Source organism: Myotis lucifugus, unplaced genomic scaffold (assembly GCF_000147115.1).
Source record: "Myotis lucifugus unplaced genomic scaffold, Myoluc2.0 scaffold_23, whole genome shotgun sequence".
Lineage (NCBI taxonomy): Eukaryota > Metazoa > Chordata > Mammalia > Chiroptera > Vespertilionidae > Myotis > Myotis lucifugus.
Genome location: NW_005871071.1, coordinates 4571595 through 4590748, shown reverse-complemented (window position 1 = coordinate 4590748; position 19154 = coordinate 4571595). Strand labels below are relative to the sequence as shown.

General features: G+C 40.9%; 1 pseudogene; it reads left to right on the top strand.

Moving 5' to 3' along the window:
• The first annotated feature begins 2560 nt into the window (after nucleotides 1-2560).
• Nucleotides 2561-4013, top strand: LOC102418631 (annotated as a pseudogene).
• Nucleotides 4014-19154: the final 15141 nt, after the last annotated feature.

The window sequence follows — 19154 nt, the reverse complement described above, 5'->3', positions numbered from 1 at the left end:
CTGTTAATTAAGCAACACCACTTGCTCACAGCATCACAGCGAGACAGATACTATAACTATTTTATAGATCATTAGAGGCCCTGTGCATGAAATTCATGCATGGGTAGGGTCCCTAGACCTAGTCGGCGATCAGAGCCGATCAGAGCCTTCCTTCCCCCTGCTGCCGGCCCTGGCCTTCCTTCATTCCGTGCTGCCCCCTGGTGGTCAGTGCACATCATAACAAGCGGTCAAACTCCTGGTCAGTCAGACTCCCGAGGAGACAATTTGTATATTAGCCTTTTATAATGTAGGATAATCTGAGGCTGATGAAGGTTAAAAGTCATGTCTAAGAGAGGTTATGGCTGAAATGGGTCTAGAACTCTGGTTTTCTGAATCCTGTTCTGGTATTCTTTTCATTTTGGAAATTCTAAGCCATCCTAGTTACACACAAATGAATGTTAACCATTATTACAATTAACATGCATACAGTATAACACTTTATATATAAAGCACATGTGCACACTTAATCCTCATGGCATTCTATATATGGTACCATAATATGACCTGTTAATAAAAAAAAATAATTAGAGGGGGCACAGAAATAAAATAACTTGACCAAGATCTCACAGAAAATAAATGGTAGAATATGGACACAAACCCAGGTTTTCTGAGTTTAAATATTATGCCCTTTTAAAATGGGCAGAGAAAGATATTTTTTAAAACAAAACACAAAAGCTGTTGAATAAAAAATAAAATATTTATAAAAATGACCAAATTAAAATTAACATCTTAGTAAATGAACCCTAAAACAATAATTACAAATGAGGAGAGTTACAAATGGGGAAAATATTTCCAATGTATATAACTACAAGAAACTGGTATGAAGAAGATGTAAAGAAACAAATGAATAAGCAAAATGAGTAACAGATAAATGGACGAAAGTATAAATAAATGTATGAAGAGAAGTTTAGCATCATTTATTATCAGGGAAATGAAAATTAAATCCATGGTGAGATTTCATTTTATACTCACGTAGTGTGCAAATTATTCACATGCCAACATGCCAAGTGTTAGGAAATGGGTTCACATTAATGTTCATACAGTGCTGCTGGGAGTGAAATATGGTATAGCCATCTTGGAAAGCAGTTTGCCATTAGCTCCTAAAACTGATCTATATGTACCTATGACCCAGCAATTCCACTTTTAGGTATAGTCCCAAGATAAACTCTTGTACTTGCATAACAGGGTCATGTACACAAATTATATATATACACACATACAGAAAGGAGAATTTGGGGGAATTATTTATTATTTTACTTAACAATTGTTTGTTGGGCATCCACTATAGATCAGGCTCTGTTACATCTTTTTAAATGATAAAAATGAACAAAATACAGATTCTGCTATTATGAATATGCTGTACAGTCAGATACATGTAAACAATACTTGTAGTACAATTTGGTCTTTTCATAGAATAATAAGCAAAGTGCTTTGAAAGCCCAGAAGAGGAAGGAATTAATTCTAGAAGAGAGAACTTTTGAGCAGGTGTTTGAATCTAGAAGAAACAAACTATATGGAACCAATGTGGTGGCCCACAGCTCTACTGCAAAGGATTTGAACTTGGCCTGAAACGCTGGCTAGGGTTGGGTGATGAACAGGATAGGTAGTCCAAGTTTGGGAGAGCAGGATGAGGCACAGAGAATAGTGGGGTCATCGACACACAGCTGAATGGAGAAAAAAAAACAGAACTGAGGGAGTAGTGATTGGATGGGTTTTATTCAACAAGACTACAGGCCTTGGATGAGGAGGACTCATGACTTGATGTGAGAAAGAGAACACAGAACTTTAGGCTTCTGAACAAAGGGCACAACATAAAGGAGGCTTGTTTTAAGGTCTTTGCTGGTGAGTGGCTTCCTTCAGGAGATCTTCCTGCTCTGGACATTGGCTAAGCTAAATGGGAGTCAGTCAACATGGTTTTGCTTGGCTACATGTGGGAGGAGGAATGGTGACTATCTCCAATCACAGTCAAGGCCGGCTTTCTCTCTACAGCACATGCTGGGTTTGGAGAAAGGTTAGCCCAGCTTGCAGAAGGCAGAATTGGGTGGAAGAAAGAACACCAGAGTTTCAGGTTCCAGAAAAGAAGAGAGGCTTTAAGCCCTCAAAAATGACAGACCATAAAATAGAGCAGATGAAGGAGAGGTAGAGGAGCACAAAGGTCATCACTGTGGGAAGTGGCTGCTTAATAATAATTACAACACTCAATTAATACCTTATACTTGCAGAACACTTTTGACACCTTATCATTAAAAACTGATTTCACTCTTGAGGGTTAATTTCACAGATGCTGAACCTGATTTTGATCTGATAGCTGGATTCAAAAGAGAAGATTGGGCAGGCAATTGGTGGAGGGCTTTTTTTGAAAAGACAAATGACACGTGATGATTAATTATGAAAGCATGCAGTTGAGGAGGTGCCCCAGATTACTAAGAATTAGTAATGTAGACCTTCTCCAAGTGAGAATATAAGAAGTCGGCAGTCTGCAATCAGAAGAGGGCCCTCAGGGAGCACACAGTTGTTCATAATGGCCAAAGAAGAAATGAATAATGACCTGCCAGCAGAAATTCATGAGTATTTATCAGCATTTCAGAATTCCATTGGTGCTGTGGATGACATGCTTGCGATCATGATGTCTATTTCTGGAAATGAGCTGTTGCAGAAGTTGGATCCACTTGAACAAGCAAAAGTAGATTTAGTTTCTGCTTACACGCTAAATTCAATGTTTTGGGTTTGTTTAGCAACTCATGGGGTTAATCCCAAGGAACATCCAGTAAAGCAGGAATTGGAAAGAATCAGAGTATACATGAATAGAGTCAAAGAAATAACAGACAAGGGAAGGCTGCCAAGCTGGACAGATGTGCAGCTTCCAGATTTATAAAAAACTAGAGGCCCAGTGCACAAAACTTTGTGCACTCAGGGGGGGTCCCTCAGCCCGGCCTGTGCCCTCTTGCAGTCTGGGACCCCTCGGGGGATGTCCATCTGCTGGCTTAGGCCCGCTCCCCGGGACATCGGGCCTAAGCTGGCAGTCAGACATCCCTCTGGCAGCCCGGGAACCCTCAGGGGATGTCTACTTGCCAGCTGGTAGCAGGCCTAAGCTGTAGTCGGACATCCTTAGCGCTACTGAGGAGGCAGGAGAGGCTCCTGCCACCACTGCTGTGCTGGCAGCCGGCAGCCTGGCTTGTGGCTGAGCAGAGCTCCCCCTGTGGGAGCGCACTGACCACCAGGGGGGCAGCTCCTGCATTGAGCATCTGCCCCCCTGGTGGTCAGTGTGTGTCATAGTGACCAGTCATTCCCAGTTGTTCTGCTGTTAGGGTCAATTTGCATATTACCCTTTTATTATATAGGATAGAGGCTTGGTGCACGGATGGGGGCCAGCTGGTTTGCCCTGAAAGGTGTCCCGGATCAGGGTGGGGTTCCCCACTGGGGTGCCTGGCCAGCCTTAGTGAGGGGCTGATGGCTGTTTGCAGGCTGGCCAAGCCCCCCAGCGGGGATCCTCACCCCATGGTGGTGTGGCCAGCCTGGGTGAGGAGCTGAGGGCTGTTTTCAGTCTGGCCATGGCTGCGGGCTGAAAGCAGGTATCTGGGATTTATTTATCTTCTATATATAATTGAAACTTTGTAGCCTTGAGCAGAGCTCAGGGCCTGCAGGGCAGGAGGGAAGCTTGGCTTCCTCCATTGCCGGGGGCAACCCAAGCCTCCTGCTCACTCCAGCTCTGTGGGCGCTGCCATCTTAGTTGGGTTAATTTGCATATTTGCTCCTGATTGGCTGTGGGCATGGCTTGTAGGCGTGGCTTGTGGGTGTAGCGGAGGTATGGTCAATTTGCATGTTTCTCTTTTATTGGATTAGATGCCTGCTGGAAGCCAAAACCTAAAAATGCATCCAAAGTTGCCAGTAAAGGAAAAAGTAAAAATTACCTTTTGGTTTTGATGTACACATGTTCAAAAAGTACATCATTTTTATTGTTTTGCACAAAATAGATGATTATATGGCAATGCATGGTTTAAATTAGTGATGGCAAACCTTTTGAGCTCGGCGTGTCAGCATTTTGAAAAACCCTAACTTAACTCTGGTGCCGTGTCACATATAGAAATTTTTTGATATTTGCAACCATAGTAAAACAAAGACTTATATTGTTGATATTTATTTTATATATTTAAATGCCATTTAACAAAGAAAAATCAACCAAAAAAATGAGTTCGCGTGTCACTTCTGACACGCGTGTCATAGGTTCACCATCACTGGTTTAAATGTATTTCTTCTTGAATTCATATAATATTTACATTTAAATTTCTAATGCTAAATATATTTCCCCCCAGAAAACAAACAAACAAACAAAAAACTAGGCCATGTAATTTAATGAGATGTTTCTTTGTTTTATTGAGGAAAGACCTAGGTGGGTCAGAGGACACTGATCCTAGAACCAAGCAATTTTAGAGTCAGCAGACACCTTTGATCTTTTCTTCCAAACCTCTCTTCTAATCCTATAGCACATTATGTCTCTTTCTACAGTTATGTTTCCATATCTATTCATACCAAATGTAAGCATTGCATTTGCCTTTTAATTCCTTAGCATATTTCATAAACCTGGGTAATGCAATTTTGCTTAAAATCAAGTTATAGATGGTTTCATCTTTAGCCCACATCTTCCATGACCTCAATTACTGTATTAAAATATTGTTAGCAAATTAACAATAAATAATAGCATTTATTACATGAGATCAAGTTCACTTTACAAGTAATTTACATATTGTCACAATGACTCTGTGCCAATTGCCTATGATTTTGACATTGTTTGTGGGAGAGTGGCCAGCACTAATGCACAGGATCGAGACAATTTATTATGACACGCTCTCTCTATGCAATTGAAGGAATTAGTGCAATAGAGCAGAAGTCAGTGCACATAATCAGTGTGGCTCTTCAGATGTCCTAATTTAGGATATGGCAATGTAGTAACTAACGTTCTACCTGCTGACTTCTGAAGCAGAAAGTGTCCAGTACCGACTGAGCTCAGGGATACAAGAAGAAATAAAGATGGCTTTCTAAGCAATAATTTGAACCAATCTCATGTGTCTTCTTTTACGTCCATGCATCTTCCTTAATTTTGTCTCTCTATGCAATGCTTTGGGTAGTGTATGGCCACGCACAAAGGTGTTGAGCAGGATTGCCTGGGTTCAAATTCTGACTCTGCTACATTTTATCAGTGTGGCCTGGGCAACTCATTTAGCCATTCTATGCCCAAATTTCCTCTCCTATAAAATGGAACTAGTCATACTGCTTACCTTACAGATTGTTGTGAGGATTAAATGAGTTAATAGAAAAATGCCTCACTTGCAGTAAGCACCACAAATGCATTGGCTATTCATTATTAGTCTTCCTGTTATGCATTTCTATATCTCTTTTTACCTTTTTTTTGTACTATAGTATTAATGTTAGATCACATTTTCTTTCCCTGACATACCTACCATCCTCCCTAATTCTAACTTCCTTGAGGGTAGATATTATACTTGCTTCACTTTGATTTAGCCCCAGCATATACACTGAGTGGCCAGATTATTATGACCACCTGATGTTTGTAGGCAAATTAGCTGTACACTGCATCGTATGGGATATGGAAGCCGAAGGCCTGTTCGAACACCTTTGCTATCTGCAGTTACCAAGACAAAACGTCTCCAGTTCACACAGGAACACAAGGATTGGACAGTCGAGCATTGGAAAAAAGTCATGTGGTCTGATGAATCACATTTCCAGTTGCATCATGCAGATGGCAGAGTGAGAATTTGGCGGAAACAGCATGAAAGCATGCACCCCACATGCATGAGTACAACCCTTCAAGCTGGTGGGGGCAGTGTTATGGTTTAGGGCATGTTTTCCTGGCATGATTTGGGCCCTTTAATTTGTGTGGAACAACGTCTGAATAGCACAACATACCTAAGTATCTTTGCTGATCAAGTTCATCCTATCATGTTGATGGCATATCCCAATGGAGATGGCTTCTTCCAACAAGACAATGTGCCATGCCACGGTGCTTGTATTGTGCAGGAGTGGTTTCAAGAACACGAGGGAGACTTTACCTTGCTTAGGTGGCCCCCACAATCACCAGATCTCAATCCAATTGAGCATTTGTGGGATGAAGTTAAAAGAGCCATCAGGCAGCTGGTTCCACAACCATCAAATCTCACAGAACTGGACAGTGCTATTCATCAGGCATGGTGTCAGATTCCTCACATCACCTTTCAACATCTCGTGGAGTCAATGCCAAGAAGAATTGCCGCAGTATTGAAGGCCAAAGGTGGCCCAATGAAGTACTGATGGGGTGGTCATAATAATCTGGCCACTCAGTGTGTGTGTGTGTGTGTGTGTGTATATCTCATGTTCAAAGGCTGTTAAATCGCGTTGTTTACCCTTATCTTCAGAAAAAAATCACTCTACTGTCGTGAAAAAAATCACTCTACTGTCGTGGTAAACAACCTGCTTCCCTATTTATAATGGTCTGGCCCTCTAGCAATTTCAGTGCGAAATTATAGCTAATTTGCCTACAAACGTCAGGTGGTCATAATAATCTGGCCACTCGGTGTATGTTGGTTATATAGTTGTACAATATTAGAGATAAGTGTCCATTCAATACATATAATTTCTGAAGTAGTTCATTCTTTTCTAATAGAGTTAGCAAAAGAGAGCTTTTCAAAATAGTAGTACTCAGGTGGTCTGGGGGCTTGAGAATTCCTGTCTTTTGCCCTCTCCCTTGTCGTTGCCTCTCAGCCCATCTGGTAGTTGCTCAGGGCTTCTCCATTGAGAACCACTGGCAAACATGAACTGATTTCAGTCTTTCCATGTGTAGGTAAGCGAGAGTATTCTGTTTCTGTATATTCAAGTCCTAGAAGGGCCTCAGAGATTTCCACATTCAAGAACCCATAAATGTCTTTTTTTTCTTGCTGTACTTCTCATAATAGCAGAAGCAAAAAGCAGTGGTTCTCAGAAGCAGTGGTTCTCTAGATGTGGTCCTGGGATTAGCAGCAGCAAGGGTAGCATCTGGGAAGTTGTTAGAAATGCAAATTCTTGGCCCCACCCCATACTTACTGCATTAGAAGTTTTGCTTGAGGAGCCCAGCAACCCTGTTTTTTTTTTGTTTTGTTTTTTATAATATATTTTTTATTGATTAAGATATTACATATGTGTCCTTATCCCCACGTTATCCCCTCCCCCCCCCCCCCCCCGGCTCATGCCCTCACCCCCTGTTGTCCATGTCCATTGGTTAGGCCTATATGCTTGCATATAAGTCCTTTGGTTGATCTCTCTCCCTTACCCCCACCCTCCCCTACCTTCCCTCCAAGGCCCGACAGTCCAATCAATGCCTCTCCGTCTCTGGATCAGTCCTTGTTCATCAGTTTATGTTGTTCATTATATTCCACAAATGAGTGAGATCATGTGGTATTTATCCTTCTCCGACTGGCTTATTTCACTTAGCATAATGCTCTTCAGTTCCATCCATGCTGTGGCAAATGGTAAGAGTTTTAACAAGCCCTGCCAATGCATCTGCTGCATGCTGAAGTTTAAGAACCGCTGCTCAATCTATGAGTCTGTCTCTATTTTGCTTGATTGAACAGTGGTTCTTAAACTTTAGCATGCGGTCAGATAACTCTGGTGTGTGGGAGCAGGAGGGTTGGAGGAATTGAGCAAAAAAGAAAAAAAGTGATAACTCATGGACTGAACAACAGTGTGGTGATTGCAGGGGCAGGGGAATAGGGTGGGTAGAGGTGGAAGAGGGCATAGAGGGGATAAAAGGTGATGGAAAAAATAAAATAAAAAGAACCACTGATGAAAAGGGTCATGATTCTCCAGTAGGACATCAGCAACAGCTACTGCAAAAAGGGTGAAGAAAGGCTGAGCAGCCATCACCATAATAAACTATCACAGAGTGGTAGGTCTGTACCAGGCGCAGTGGTGCTTTCAGATGTATTAGGTTATTTAATTTTGACCACTGTCTCTTAAAAAGATGGTAAAGCTCAGTGTTGCCAGGGGAGGAAACTGAGGCACAAATCTTTACCCATGGGCACTGAACAGTTAAATCATAGAGCTAGAAATAAAACTCTGGTCTAGCTGATCCCCAAACTCATGTTTCTTCCACTATTTGACTTGGCTGCCCAAACCTTTAAAATGCACATCTTCATTCTTTGTGCTTAGTTTAAATTATTTCTATTTCAGGTACACGTTCTTTCTCTGTTTTTTAAAATGCCATATATTTGTATATATCTGTATGTGAGTACTATAGCTAAATTCTGTACCTTGATAATGTAGGTTAGCTATTTCATTTCAACAAACATTTGTTGAGGGCCTACTATGTGTCGAGTATTGTAAAGGCATAGGCAGAGGTGCTCATGTTGGCATCCTTGACCTCAAAACGGTCACTCAACCAACTTGCTGGATCTAAAATTATATGGAGAAAAATTAAGTTTAAAATATCCCAGATATTTAATTCAGATAGATCTTAAATACATGAGATCTATGATACTAAGATAATGAGACACTTCTTTTTTTTTATTTTTTTTTAATTAAATCTTTATTGTTCAGATTATTACAGTTGTTCCTCTTTTTTCCCACCATAACTCCCCTCCACCCAGTTCCCACCCCTCCCTCCGCCCTCACTCCCCACCCACTGTCCTCATCCATAGGTGCACGATTTTTGTCCAATCTCTTCCCGCATCCCCCACACCCCTTTCCCCCCCAAGAATAGTCAGTCCATTCCCTTTCTATGTCCCTGATTCTATTATAATCACCAGTTCATACTGTTCATCAGATTATTTATTCACTTGATTTTTAGATTCACTTGTTGATAGATGTGTATTTGTTGTTCATAATTTGTATCTTTAACTTTTTCTTCTTCTTCCTCTTCTTCTTAAAAAATACCTTTCAGCATTTCATATAATACTGGTTTGGTGGTGATGAACTCCTTTAGCTTTTCCTTATCTGTGAAGCTCTTTATCTGACCTTCACTTCTGAATGATAGCTTTGCTGGATAAAGTAATCTTGGTTGTAGGTTCTTGCTATTCATCACTTTGAATATTTCTTGCCACTCCCTTCTGGCCTGCAAAGTTTCTGTTGAGAAATCAGCTGACAGTCGTATGGGTACTCCCTTGTAGGTAACTGACTTTCTTTCTCTTGCTGCTTTTAGGATACTCTCTTTGTCTTTTGCTCTTGGCATTTTAATTATGATGTGTCTTGGTGTGGTCCTCTTTGGATTCCTTTTGTTTGGGGTTCTCTGCGCTTCCTGGACTTGGAAGTCTATTTCTTTCACCAGGTAGGGGAAGTTTTCTGTCATTATTTCTTCAAATAGGTTTTCAATATCTTGCTCTCTCTCTTCTTCTGGCACCCCTATAATTCAGATGTTGGTACACTTGAAGCTGTCCCAGAGGCTCCTTACACTATCTTCGTATTTTTGGATTCTTTTTTCATTTTGCTTTTCCGGTTGGGTGTTTTTTGCTTCTTCGTATTTCAAATCTTTGACTTGATTCTTGCGATCCTCTGGTCTGCTGTTGGGAGTCTGTATAATATTCTTTATTTCAGTCAGTGTATGCTTAATTTCTAGTTGGTTCTTTATCACAACATCGAGGGTCTCACTAGATTTCTTGAGGATCTCACTATATTTATCGGCGGCTTCTAGACAGTTCCTTAAAGACCTTAAAAGTGTGGTTTTGAATTCTATATCCAGCAGTTTGCTTTCCTCCATTTCTTTCGTTTGTGTCCTGTTTCTTTGTCTCAGCATTTTTTATGCTTCCTTGTGTTGAAAAAGTGGTTTTCTGTGCTGAGTGTCCTCTAGGGCCCAGTGGTTCAGCCTCCCCAATTACCTGAGGAGGACACTCTTGGTGCACCCCCTTGTGGGCTTTGTGCACAGTCTTGTTGTAGTTAAGCCTTGATTGTTGTTGGTATCACTGGGAGGAATTGACCTCCAGGCCAATTGGCTGTGAGAATCAGCTGTGTCTGCAGTGGGAGAACTTCTGTGCTGGAGACACCCTTCTGGGGCAAGACTTGCTTCAGTGGGGCTTTGGTGCTCACTGAGTCTTCCCCCTGAGTGTGACCTTTATGTTTCCAGGGAGCTGCAAACTGGATGGTCCCACTCTGACCTCTGGGCTTCCTGGCTCCTGGATCTCTAGGGAGGTGCTAATCTAGCCTTTGCCTGAGGCTATCCAGCAAAAGCTTCCCTGCAGGGCTTGGGTGAGGCGGGTCCCATGGGATCAACAGGGCGGGGCTAGCAGTTATGGCTGCTCTCAGACTTGCCCTCAGAGGCTCTGCTTCTCAGTGTCCGGGTAATCGCTGCAAGCCCCTTGGAGAGAAAGCTGCCCTCAGGTTCCGACCAATGCCAGACAGTCCCGCTTCTCCCGTATGAGTCTGGGTCCCTAGAGACTTGCCCGGAACTGGAGCTCAGAGCCTGAGACTCCCTCCCAATTGAAAATGACAACCGCGCCCTCAGCTGCCCGCCTGCTCCGCATGCACCTCCGCACTTCAGTATTTTACTTCCGCACTGCGCCTCCTCTGAGTCTCGGTATGCTTTTCTCTTTCCTTCTAGTTGTAGAATTTCCACTCAGCCAGCCTTCCTGTGGTTCTGGATGATGTCCGTTCTGTCTTTTAGTTGTATTTTTGAAGTGGTTGTTCGAGGCAGCAAACTCCGGTGTTTACCAATGCCGCCATCTTGGTTTCTCCAAGATACTTCTTAATGATTAATCATACTAGCTAATGTTGAGATTGACCAACATTGCTGACTAATTTTTATTTTAGCTAGTTTAAATAATAGTCTGAGGCAAGGGACAATGAGTAGCAAGTTTAGAATATAGAGTTGCATCCACATGTTTGTAACCACTCATTCTTTCCACAGAATTTACTGAGGGCTTACTTTGTGTCTCACACTTTACAAGATGCTGCATGTGATAAGAAAGAATGAAAAAATAGTCCCTGCTCCCAAGGAGCTAGCAAGGGACTTTGTCCTTTGACTTGCCCAGCTGTTATTAAGATCAGTCACTTGTTTTTAACATAAAATGTTCTATTTTGCCTACACTATTGTGATCATCCTCATATAAAAATGATTTGATTTCTCACTGACAGTTTTGAATTCCATTTAATATCCAGGGGTCTTAGCTCAGCCAACTTTAAAAAAACACACAAATCTGTAGTCAAAGCACAAAGACAACTAATGTAACAAATGCTTGACTTTTACTTATTCTGCAAACTGAAGAGTGCTATGGGATGCAAAGATGAAAAAGAGAGTCCCCACACACCATGAAGTCACAGTCAGGCATGTAAACAAGATATTACAATGAAAAGAAATGCATACTATCCCGGGTGTATGTAAATAATTAATGTTCATAAGAACAGAGCAGTAGATCTGTGTGGGGAATTGCTTCATGGAGGCAGTGATAACAGAGAGGAGTCTTAAAGAATGATTAGATATTCTCTAAGTACCTACCAGGGAAGGAAATTCTAAGCATAGGGAGCAACATTTACAAAGGAATGGGTACATGAACTTGACATTAGGAAAACCTTGGTTAGAGTTTGGATGTATTTAAGGGAAAGGGTAAATACTTTAGGGAAAAGAAAAGTTTTGAATACCATGTTTGGGAGCTTGGAACTCATTTGATGGGCAACAAGACCCACTGTAGGATGTTAAGCAAGGCCAGATGATCCTTAAACAAGAGAATTAGAAGTTCTGTGTGACTGCAGTGTGAAGAATGAGCAGAATTATTCCAGAGTTAGAGTGATATTGAGGACTAGACAAAGAAAGACTTGGGAATATACTTGGCAGGAATTAGCAATTGAATGTGCAAGGTAAAGAACGTTCAGCAGAATGTACAAATCAGCTTTACTTTTTAAATATTTGTTAGTCTGTGTTTGACTTCTGTTAAAAATCTATACTGTTTGCACTATTGTGAGTATAACAATGACCAAGTGGCCTGTTGCCCCTTTCAAAGCAAGAACTTACAAAGTAGAGGCTTACTTTCCACAAGAGTTTCAAAAAGCCTGTTTATAACTTGGACTTTGAGGCTGAGTCTATAATATTGCCCAGAGCCACCATTTCCACAGTGATGGTGAAGCAAGCAATCAAACACCAAATGATTAATCCAATTCTCAAGGCTTACTGCTCATACACCCTAAGTGCTCAGCTACTGCCAGAGTGGAGGCAGAAACAACACCCAAATCAACTCCATTTCTGATGGCATCTAGATATGGCTCTGGATGTTAAATCATCCCTGATTCCACCCTACCCCACTCCCATTATATGTCTTCTCCTACTCTAATCTCTTGAAATTCTTTACTGCCAACTCTCTTGTCATTTCTACCACACTTTCTATATAGGCCTAGATTGTAAACTCAAAGAAGGCATGATCTTTGTCATGGTCATTTTTCTGTTAATCCCATTATTTTAAATAGAAACATACTTTTGATGGCTCAAATTTTTATCACCACACTTCTACAATTTTTTTAAAAAAATCATTAATAAGATATTGCCTCCTCTACCGCCTCATCTCCACCATGATGACCTAGGAACTGTGGCTAGACTGACAAACTGACTGAGTCAGTGATGAATCCGCTGGAGCCAGGTCAATGCCATCAGTGGAGATAAGGAAACATGGCTGGCTTATTCCTGAGATGGAAAACCTACCAGAGGTAGTGAAATCTTGTGCTTCTGAACTATGTTTTTGATAAAAGCATCATCTTTTTCAACAAATATAATGATGGCTTAGTGAAATTTAAAATAAGATATTGTCAGCACAATAAAGGGATAGTTAATACCTTACGAAAGAGGACTAATTGGTATATATCATTGATGGCGAACCTTTTGAGCTCGGCGTGTCAGCATTTTGAAAAACCCTAACTTGACTCTGGTGCCGTGTCACATATAAAAATTTTTTGATATTTGCAACCATAGTAAAACAAAGATTTATATTTTTAATATTTATTTTATATATTTAAATGCCATTTAACAAAGAAAAATCAACCAAAAAAATGAGTTCGCGTGTCACCTTTGACACGTGTGTCATAGGTTCGCCATCACTGGTATATATCACCAGTGAGAGTTTGGGGAAAAGCCCTATAGGGGACCTCTGACCTACCATGACTGAATTTTCAACTCCTTCTGAAACATCTTTGGCTCTATATCAGGAATTTTTCATAAGCACTATAAGCACTACAGAATATTTGTTGAATATGAATCCCTTGTGTGTTATTAAAGTAAAAGAAATATTGAAATGGGAGTTTGGAAGCTTTTGTCACATCCCAGTCCCACACTGACTAGCTGGGTGTCCCTATGCAAATAATTTCCTTTTTCTGGGCCTCAGTTTCTTTATTGACTGGGTTGGATCAGATAATCCCAATGTCTTCCAGCTCTAACTCAGTGACTCTATGTTGCTGTGAAAAACAGTCTACAATTCTCCTAATGGAGCACTGCCCCTGGCTGGATATTTTACAAAATCTTGAAAAAAAAAATCATACCAATGATTTCCTTAAATCATACTTTATAATTTTGAATTAATAAGTCTATAAATTGTTTTAACTCATATGAGTATATAGAAAAAAGTAACTGGAAGGGGGGAAATGGGAGATATCTGTAATACTACCAACAATAAAAATATATCCAAGCATGAAAAAAATATATATGTCAAGAAAAAAGGTAACTGAAGACAATATCTAATAACTTTCTGAGGCAATGTTTTTGTTCAGTCCTTGTGTACCACACTAGGCTATGTTTCTCTGTAGGGAAGTGGTAAGATATACATCCCAGGACTTGCATGTGGAAAGAGGCAATTTTTTGAGTCAAGGGAAAGTTTGAGAGAAAGGCAGAAAAATCATTATTTAGAGAGGGGTGTAATTGGAACAGTGATTCTCAGCTTCTGAGAGTTCTTCCCATTTTGGGGGGCAGACCTAAGTCCAATTTGGTTTATGTTCTTGATATCAAGAATGTGTTCCTTGTACAATTTTCATTTTATTCTAAGTGGAAAACCCTTTGGAAGTTAGATGATGGTAAATAACATGGTAAAAACATGGTTCAGGTCCTCAGATCATTCATAATTTTGACAAGATAAAATAGACTAAGAAGCAACCAAGATAGTAAACTCATTCAAATTACAAATGCTTCAAGATTTAAATATATTTAAAGTCAACATCATCAAAAAATAACATATTGCAAAGCAAGAAAAGGAACAACCATTATCAATAAAATGATTTATTTTTCTTACTCAAATGATTGGTTTGAGCTTTGGATTTTATGGTTAGAACTTTCAGAACAGAAGATCAAGAAGAGATATTAGTGCAGTGGGATGAGAAAAGCACATGGCCAAGAAATAAGAAACCCAGATGCTAATTCTGGCTCTACTGCTAACTGACTGGCCTTAAAAAAGTTATATTCCTTCTTTGGGACTCAGTTTCCTCCACTTTGAGGAAAGTGAGAAAATTGTACCTGATCAGAGTCTCTCCCCCTTGAGAATTTATAGACACTTTGGAACATTGCATAGAATCCAGGAACCCATGAACCCTAGTTTGAGAAATACTGCCATAAAGTTAGACTTGATTTCTTGACCCACTATGATTATAAATATAAGCCCAAATAATGCTGCTAAAATTCTGGGACCACTCTCCATTATATGGTGGTCATCCAATTGACTCAATATTTGCTTATCTTAATTACTCCATTGAGCAAATAAATACTTACTTTGTGCTAGAACTGTTCTCAGCATTGGGGATATATCCAAGAACTTAATGGACAAAATCAGTGCCTTCATGATGCTTAAATCCTAGGAGAGAGAAACAGATTACAAATAGTAGATAATAATAAAAAAATTAATTTGAAATAAAAATTCAAAATTATTTTCATAGGCAATTCAAGGACCCCTCCCCTGCAGATATATCTGTGGATCATAGTTTGAGAAGCATCTGACTAGAGGGCTCCCTTGATGTTCCTGGCTCAGGGACTCTTGGTCACCTTTTTTTTAATAAAAAAAAATATATTTTTTTCTTTTTATTTCAGAGAGGAAGGGAAAGGGAGAGATAGAAACATCAATGATGAGAGAGAATCATTGATCGGCTGCCATCTGCACGTCTCCACTGGGGATTGAGCTGGCAACCTGGGCATGTGCTCTGACCAGGAATTGAACTGTGCCCTCTTGGTTCATAGGTCGATGCATAACCACTGAGCCACACCGGCTGGTCTCTTGGTCACCTTTTCAGCAATCAGAGAGCTTCCCCACCAAGCAGGCTAACTGAACAGAAATTGTTTTACTAGCAGTCTCACCAGATTCCAGAAACAGCAAGGAATTTTTCTTGCTGTTGCTTTGGTGTGTACTTCACCCAGCTCTGAGCAACATGGAGGCGCTTCTAGGCACAGGGCCAAAACATCATTGCAGGGCTCAGAGAGAGCACAACTAGGGAAAAAAAATCATTAAATTAGGCAAAGATCCAATAAACTTAAATTTTCTGTTTTTGATTGCTTGCTGTGAGGAACACTATGACATGATTTAAAACGATGATTTAATGTAGCAAGACGAGAGGGACTCAAAAAACGGAACAGTGCAGTCATACAGTTCTAATAAAATTAGTCTATTATGTGCAAATTGATTGCTAGTGCCTAGATTTACATGATGTTTATGATATCAGAATATCTGACAAAAATTGATGTCAATATTTATGCCTCTATATATTACTCACACAGCACTATTATGATGGCTTCTAATTAAAGTGGAACCAAACTAATTGACCTTTAAATCCAAAGGACTTTGTAACCCAACACGCATCCACCCTGTGATGGCAGGCTGCGCTAGCTTGGGAAGAAAAAGGGTTTTGTGGGTGGTACAATGTCTAACTATGAAAAAATAAATATACATCTGCAAGAGCTGGTTCCACTAAAAGATAGATTTTAGATTTGATTCAACCTGCATTAAACTGCTGCTGTGTAGATTCATGACAAACCACATTAGTGTCTTTATACTTAGGGTGTTTGAAAATTTCTCTTTTTTTTTCCAGCCAAGATATACCTTCTCTCTGCTTTGGAATAGGTCACATGAGACAAAAGGTCAAATCAAAGATCCTCCTTTTTGTTTGTTTATTTTAACAGTTTTATATTTACAGAAAGGCTATGGACTAGATTTTTTGCTCCTTGAGGTCAGGGATTGTATTTTAGTCATTTTTTAATAATCTCCTTTAATGCCTAACAGAGGGCCTGAAAAAATGCAGGAGTGCAATAGAATTTGACTTGTTTTTAGGAAGAAGACTAAAAGAACAAAAACAAGCAGCACTCCTGGTATTTTAGAACATAAGATGTCTCATCCTTATTCTGGACAAAGCTTGGCCTTGGCTTTCCTTCTCCTTCTGTTAATTGATAGTCAATTATGTTTGACTAATGACTTTATTTAAAATAAATCCAAATATTATTCTTTGACTACACATTACTAGAAACACAAATATCCATAAAGATGATTAATTGAGGGAATTTAAGTAACCATAGGGGAAGAAACCTAATTGCGAGTCTGGAGTCAGAATATGGATTCTTAGTTTATTTCTGATACAAACTTTTTCTGTGTCCTTGAGCAACTCTTATTGAGCATCTTGCCTCCTCAGTTGTAAAATGAGGAAAGTGAATTCTGTTTTTTTTGCAGGTTCTTTACAGCTTGAAAATGCTATTGTTTCCGATTCAACTCTGGGAGTGTGTGTGTGTTTCCATTGGACTGCACTTTCTTTTCCCCTCTCTGCTCTCCTTTCATACTGAAAGTGCAAAGAGGCGAAATGATGAGATGCAGTTATTGCACTGCAGTGCATTTTGATTAATGTAGTTAACTAAAGATTGTTGCATATTCAAAGTTCACCAGTTATGGTTTTCACACTGCGTCGTCAGTGTTCAATTGTAAATCTTTCTTGTCTTTGTACTGAAAAGATTTCTATCTGCATTTCAGAGAGGGCTTTTCAGTTTTGTTATAAAACCTCATTACTTTTTTATTACAGACTTAGTGGAGCCTTCTCTGTTGAATTGAATCATATGATTCACTATTAGCTGGACATTTAATACTATATCGTCTTTATACTGTTCAGTATTCTTGGTTCTTGTATTTGCACTTTGGAAACATCTCAGGAGAAGGAATTGAAAGATAATATTTCTTTGAAATAATTCACCCCTGTCCCAGGAAAGCAGTGCTTTAAAGATAATTATTTAAGCAAAGTATATTCAAGCTCCTTGTAGTAGTGAATAGGAAGAATAAATGGTTAACTGATCCAGAAAATAATGTATTTTTTCACAAACTAGAAATATTTTCTTGAAAAAGAAGTCCTTCAATGATCATCATCATGTGTCACCTATTTTGTGAAATTTTCCTAAATTTCCCAAGGTGCCCACCCTTGTTATTGCTTTTATTAAGGTTTCTTGTACTGCTCCTTAAAAAAAGGGAGTTCTCTCAGTCAATTATTAGACACCCATATTTGTTTACTTAAATAAGAGACACCCCCCCAATAAATTTATACAATTATCTAACAAAACTGCCTGGGAAGCAGATGTGCTATGGCTAAACATTTGCTTTTATAAATGTACTAGGGGCCCAGTGCATGAATTCATGTGCCTTGAAAGGAACTGTGGGCTGCGAGGCTGTGGTAGGCACAGGGGCAGGTCTCGGCGCATCCTCTGTGCCCCCACCCGGCCCCTCTGGCCACGGTCCCCTGTCTGCTGGCAGCCCCACTCCTGCTGCCACTGCTCCCATGCGCTAATGGCGCCAGCCCCACCTGAACCCGCTAATGGCGCAGAGAGATTGGGGCCTGCGCCAGCAGCAGGTGCGAGTGGGGCAGGCACCATCAGCTGGTGTGAGCTGTGGCTGCTGCCCTGATTGCCCCTCAGGAGCAGGGAGAGGTGGAGAAACCCTCAGGGGCGATCAGGGCCGGCAGCCTCTGCTCGAACCCACTGATGGCATCAAGTGATCAGGACCGGTGCCGGGCACCGGCAGTAGTTAAGAGTGGTGGCTCTGGCGCTGGCTGCAGGTGCAAGTGGGGCCGGTGCTGGCAGGGGGTGTGAGCGGGGCCAGTGCCAGCAGCAGGTGCGAGTGCTGGGTGGGATCGCTGCGCACAGGAGCAAAGAATTTTCAGTAACCACCAGAGGCTCGCTCCAATGACAGTGACTGGTGCCCTGCCTTGGTCTGGTGCCCCCGCTCACCTGCTCCACCATGCCGCTGCAGCCAATGCCCGCCATGTTCCGCACATGCCCCCTGGTGGTCAGTGCATGTCATAGTGACCGGTTGTTTGGTCATTCCGCTGTTTGGTCTATTTGCATATTAGCATTTTATTATATAGGATGCCTTACCTTCTTCAAAGTTTCTATGGTCTTAGTAGCTGACTAGAGGGTCTAATTTAGACAATTTAGATGGTCTGGTTCCCTATTGCTAGTGACAAACTACCTCTAAACACTTGGAGTGCGGGTGAATTTCCCGCCAAAATATAAGATGGCTCTGTCTTTTGGTTTTGTTCCATCCACCAAAAGGGTGGATTACAAACAAATATTTGGTAATACGCAGTTACAATCGGCCCGAGTTTACACGTTTCCCGCACTCCACCGCAAATCTATATGAACCGAGTTTTAAGACGGCTCCCGCGGAGTACGCGCAATTCACGCGAGCCGACTTAACTCGTTTCCCGCACTCCAAGTGTAAACATAGTTTCTGAAAATAACGATCATTTTCTGGGTGAGGAATTTGGGAAGGGCTCAACTGGTTCATTTGTGATCCAGAGGCATCAGCAGGGAGAGCAGCTGAAGGACCCACTTTCAGCTTGGCCTCATCACTTCATATGTGTGGTGCCTCAGTGCTCCTTGGACTCCCTCTCTTCTCTTTCTCTATGTGGTGTCTCTTCCTTCAGAGCCATTCCATGTGACTTGTGCTTTTTATAGCATGGCAGTGTCAGGGTAATCAGACTTCTTACATGGTAGCTCCAGAATGATCATTCCAGGGAGAAATGGCAAGGCTTCTTATGACCTAGCCTCAGTAGTCCCAGAACCTTACTTTCATCCTACTCTCTTGGCCAAGCAAATCATTCAGGCAGGCCCAGGTTCAAGAGGAGGGGAGCGGGAGAGGAATAGATTCTACCTCTTAATGGGGGAATGACATGGG